The 4,936-nt window shown below is 41.1% G+C and overlaps 1 non-coding gene across 1 annotated transcript; it reads right to left on the bottom strand.

Moving 5' to 3' along the window:
- Nucleotides 1–2,379: 2,379 nt before the first annotated feature.
- On the bottom strand, nt 2,380–2,486 carry LOC132255143 (small nucleolar RNA R71). Its single transcript, XR_009467761.1, has one exon. It is a non-coding gene; the product is annotated as a small nucleolar RNA R71 (small nucleolar RNA).
- Nucleotides 2,487–4,936: the final 2,450 nt, after the last annotated feature.

The following is a 4,936-nucleotide window of genomic DNA, read 5'->3' as shown; positions in this document are numbered from 1 at the left end:
TCTATTTTTCTTTCACTCTTGCGCCTTACTCCAAATTTTGTTTGTGAGTTGAAAGAATAGAAGGAAATGAGGAAACTTTTCTTGCACCATCTAGCCACTACCATCTCACAGCTCACTGATTACTACCCAAAAAGTGCTATTTTACACCTTTAAGTCATTATGTTTTAAGCACTTTTGTGTAGTAATTCTTCATCTTTATTCCAATTGGCATGTTAAGGACCTAGCAATGACTCCTAATCATATTTGTGGCTAGTTTTAGTGTTTTTGACATCTTTTTAGATCATTAAGACAAGTCATCCAAAGGAGAAAAGCAAAGAAAACCAAAGAGAAGCAAAGAGAAGCAAGGAGGAAAACAGAGGACAGCAGCTGCAGTCTTCTTTGGCACTTTTGGAGCACTTCCCGAAGTCCATTTTTTTATATGCTATATACCATTTCAAAGCTCAGGAAGTCAAGAATCCAACGCTTCAAACCGTGTACGATTTGGAGCTAAAACAAGGAAGATATGGCCTTCGGAAGACAACTGCTCCAGGTGTGCGAATGGTGTGCGAATGGTGTGCGAAATTCGCACACCCCCTTAGCTGTGCGAATGGTGTGCGAATGGTGTGCGAAACTCGCACACCCCCCTCAGGTGTGCGAAAATTCGCACACCCCATGCGTGGTGTGAATTTTCCTCTGTTTTCGCCGACTCCACTTTAGATATTTCCTTTTGTATTTTTTGATATAATTTCCTTTCTTCTCCTTGTAACAAGCCAATCACAAGCTTTGCTTTTGTAAAAACTATATAAGGGGTGGAAATCACCTCTTGGAGGTATCACGCGTGTTATGTTTTACACTTAGAAAAATATACAGAGCTCTCTCGTTTTCCCTTTTCTCTTTACTATTTTCTTTTTCTTGGAAGCCAAACAACCTCTGAGGATGTTTTCTCAGAGGATGAGAGGCTAAACTTTTGGTTTCTTGGAGTGATGGAAGCTAGGTGAAAAGTCCAGATGCAAGGTGGAAAACGCTCGTGCCTTAAATACAGGTAGTTGAAGTTCATAAATGGCTTTTAAATCCAAAGTTTTGCTTTAAATCCCTTAGAATCACTTTGAATGGCCAATACATGGTAAGCTTCAGGTCTCTGTGGATGCTTATTGCTAGATCCATATCAGTCCATTAGTTATCATGTACGAGCCATTGGAAAGTGGTTCAAGGTGAAGACCCATAGTGTCTAAAGCCATTAATGGACCTTGACTACCATTTCTATTGATTTTTATGGATTAAATCTTCATTGTTAAACCTATACCGGTTCGGGAAATAACTATAGGTTAAATCCCCAATGCGAGGAGAAAAATCCGGAATTTTCCACTTTGCATTCTAAACTTGATCCTAGCAATCCTGAGCTCCGGGAGACTTTCTTTCTTCCATTTTTAATTAGTTAATGTTAATTTAGTTTCAAACACTTTCAAAACAAATTTTATTTTCTTTTAAACTCTAAATTTTTTATAAAGGAAATCATTAAATTCAATTCCTAATCATGAGTATATCACTGGTAGAATGAAAACCCATCCCAGAGTTCGACCCTAGAGCCACTATACTATAGTAGCTTTGCTACACTAGTATGAGGTCATAGGTTTTATAAATGTTTTTGATTAAATGACCCGACTGGATTTACATCTGCAAATCAAAATGGCGTCGTTGCCGAGGATGGTGCCACGATACAGTGATACAACCTTTTAGAGGCTACTTGTGATTTTCATCACAAGTTTGGTGAATTCCTTTTTCACTAACTTTATTTCCCTTTTTTTTATTGTAGAATTTCTTTTGTTTTCTTTCTAACTTTAACTTTCTTCTAGTTTTCTTTTGTTTTTGTTGTCTTTGTTTTGTTTTCAGGCAAGTAGTGATTTGTGCATGCCCTATTGGATTCGGGACCAAGAGAGAAGATTAGTAAGGATTGAGAATCCTCAAGACACAGAGTTGGATATCTGTGTAAACATCATGGACCCTCCACAAGAGGATCAGAATTCTCAACAAGGTCAAGGGGGTAATCCAAATGCATATCTATCCATGAGGGATAGAATGCACCCACCAAGGATGAGTGCACCCTCATGCATCATACCTCCTCTTGAGCAGCTGATTATAAGGCCCCATATTGTGCCCCTTCTACCAAATTTCCATGGAATGGAGAGTGAGAATCCATATGCCCACATCAAGGAGTTTGATGAGGTGTGCAATACCTTTAGAGAGGGAGGAGCTTCAATAGACTTGATGAGACTCAAGCTATTCCCTTTGAAGGACAAGGCAAAAATATGGCTTAATTCTTTAAGGCCAAGGAGCATAAGGAATTGGGTTGATCTTCAGGCCGAGTTTTTGAAGAAATTTTTCCCCACCCATAGGATCAATGGGTTGAGGAGACAAATCTCAAACTTTTCTGCAAAAGAAAATGAGAAGTTCCATGAATATTGGGAAAGGTATATGGAGGCCATCAATGCTTGTCCTCATCATGGCTTTGATACATGGCTCTTGGTGAGCTATTTCTATGATGGGATGTCTTCCTCCATGAAGCAAATTCTTGAAACCATGTGTGGGGGAGATTTTATGAGTAAGAATCCGGAAGAAGCCATGGATTTTTTAAGTTATGTATCTGAGGTAACAAGAGGATGGGATGAGCCCAACTCAAAGGAATTGGGAAGGATGAAAGCTCCTGTAAATCCAAAGGGTGGAATGTACATGTTAAGTGAAGACATGGACATGAAAGCTAAGGTGGCAACAATAGCAAGGAGGTTGGAAGAACTTGAGTTGAAAAAGATGCATGAAGTCCAAGACATTTCCGAGACTCAAGCCCATGCCATGTCATGCACCATTTTCCAATCATGTGATCATGTGGTAGATGAGTGCCCAACCATGCCAGCTGTGAGGGAGATGTTAGGTGATCAAGCCAATGTTGTGGGGCAATTTAGGCCTAACAACAATGCACCTTATGGAAACACTTATAATTCAAGCTGGAGAAACCATCCAAATTTTTCTTGGAAACCAAGACCACCTCCATACCAACCACAAGCCCAAACTCAAGCACCTCAACAAACCTCTTCAGTGGAGCAAGCCATTGCGAACCTAAGTAAAGTCATGAATGACTTTGTGGGTGAACAAAGGGCAATCAACTCCCAATTGCACCAAAAGATTGAGAATGTTGAGAGTTCTCTAAATAAGAGAATGGATGGGATGCAAAATGATCTATATCAGAAGATAGATAATATTCAATACTCCATCTCTAGGCTTACCAACCTCAACACAGTGAATGAGAAAGGAAAGTTCCCCTCTCAACCAAGCCAAAATCCTAAGGGTGTTCATGAAGTTGAAGCCCAAGAGGGGGATTCTTCAAAGTTGAGGAAGGTCAAAGCTGTGATCTCCTTGAGGAGTGGAAAGGAGGTTGATCAACCCTTGCCTAAGGTGAGGCAAGATGAAGAACTCTTGTCAAAGAAAACCTTGGTTAAAGAGAGCAATAACCAAGAAGAGGATAGTGGGAAGAAAAGTGCATCCAAATCAAGCATTGAAGAAGAGCCGAGGATAGTGATTAAAAAAGATATGATGAAGAAACATATGCCTCCCCCTTTTCCTCAAGTTTTACATGGAAAGAAGGAAATCAAGAATTCATCAGAAATTCTTGAAGTCTTGAGACAAGTGAAGGTGAATATACCCTTACTTGATATGATCAAGCAAGTCCCCACATATGCAAAGTTTCTAAAGGACTTGTGCACGGTTAAGAAAGGGCTACATGTGACAAAGAATGCATTCCTCACTGAGCAAGTAAGTGCTATCATTCAGGGTAAGTCTCCAGTTAAGTATAAAGATCCAGGTTGCCCCACCATTGCAGTCAACATTGGAGGGACACTTGTGGAGAAAGCTTTACTAGACTTGGGGGCAAGTGTGAATTTGCTCCCATACTCTGTGTACAAGCAACTGGGACTTGGAGGATTGAAGCCCACAGCCATCACTCTCTCCTTAGCTGATAGGTCTGTCAAAATCCCAAGGGGGGTGATAGAGGATTTTCTAGTTCAAGTGGACAAATTCTACTATCCCGTGGATTTTGTTGTGCTTGATACTGATCCCACTGTTAAGGAAGCCAATTACGTGCCAATCATCCTTGGGAGACCTTTCCTGGCTACCTCCAATGCCATCATCAATTGTAGAAATGGGGTGATGCAACTCACATTTGGAAACATGACCTTGGAATTAAACATATTCCATCTTTGCAAGAGGCATCTTCACCCAGATGAGGATGAAGGATTGCAGGAGGTGTGCCTGATCAACACCTTGGTTGAAGATCATTGTGACAATAGCTTAGAAGAGAGCTTGAATGAAAGCCTTGAAGTGTTTGAAGAAGGGTTACCTGAACCCTCTGATGTGCTAGCTATCATGTCTCCTTGGAGGAGACGGGAAGAGATCTTACCACTGTTCAATAAGGAGGACTCACAAGGAGCAGCTATGGAGGACCCTCCAAAGCTTGTTTTGAAGCCACTTCCTGTTAATTTGAAGTATGCATACTTGGAGGAAGATGATAAATGTCCAGTGGTGGTCTCTTCAAATCTCACAAGTGATCAAGAGGATAGTCTTTTGGGAGTCCTCAGAAAATGCAAGAAAGCCATTGGATGGAAAATTTCTGATCTGAAAGGGATTAGTCCTTTGGTGTGCACCCACCATATCTACATGGAGAAAGATGCAAAACCAGTGAGGCAGCCCTAGAGGAGGTTGAATCCTCACATGCAAGAGGTGGTGAGGGGTGAAGTTCTGAAGCTACTACAAGCAGGGATCATATATCCCATTTCAAATAGCTTGTGGGTGAGCCCCACCCAAGTAGTTCCAAAGAAATCTGGAATCACTGTGATCCAGAATGAGAAAGGGGAGGAAGTCTCTACACGTCCTACCTCAGGATGGAGGGTGTGTATAGACTACAGGAGGT

The sequence above is a fragment of the Vitis vinifera genome, chromosome 14 (assembly GCF_030704535.1).
Source record: "Vitis vinifera cultivar Pinot Noir 40024 chromosome 14, ASM3070453v1".
Taxonomy (NCBI): domain Eukaryota; kingdom Viridiplantae; phylum Streptophyta; class Magnoliopsida; order Vitales; family Vitaceae; genus Vitis; species Vitis vinifera.
This window is presented reverse-complemented; position numbering and strand designations above follow the sequence as displayed.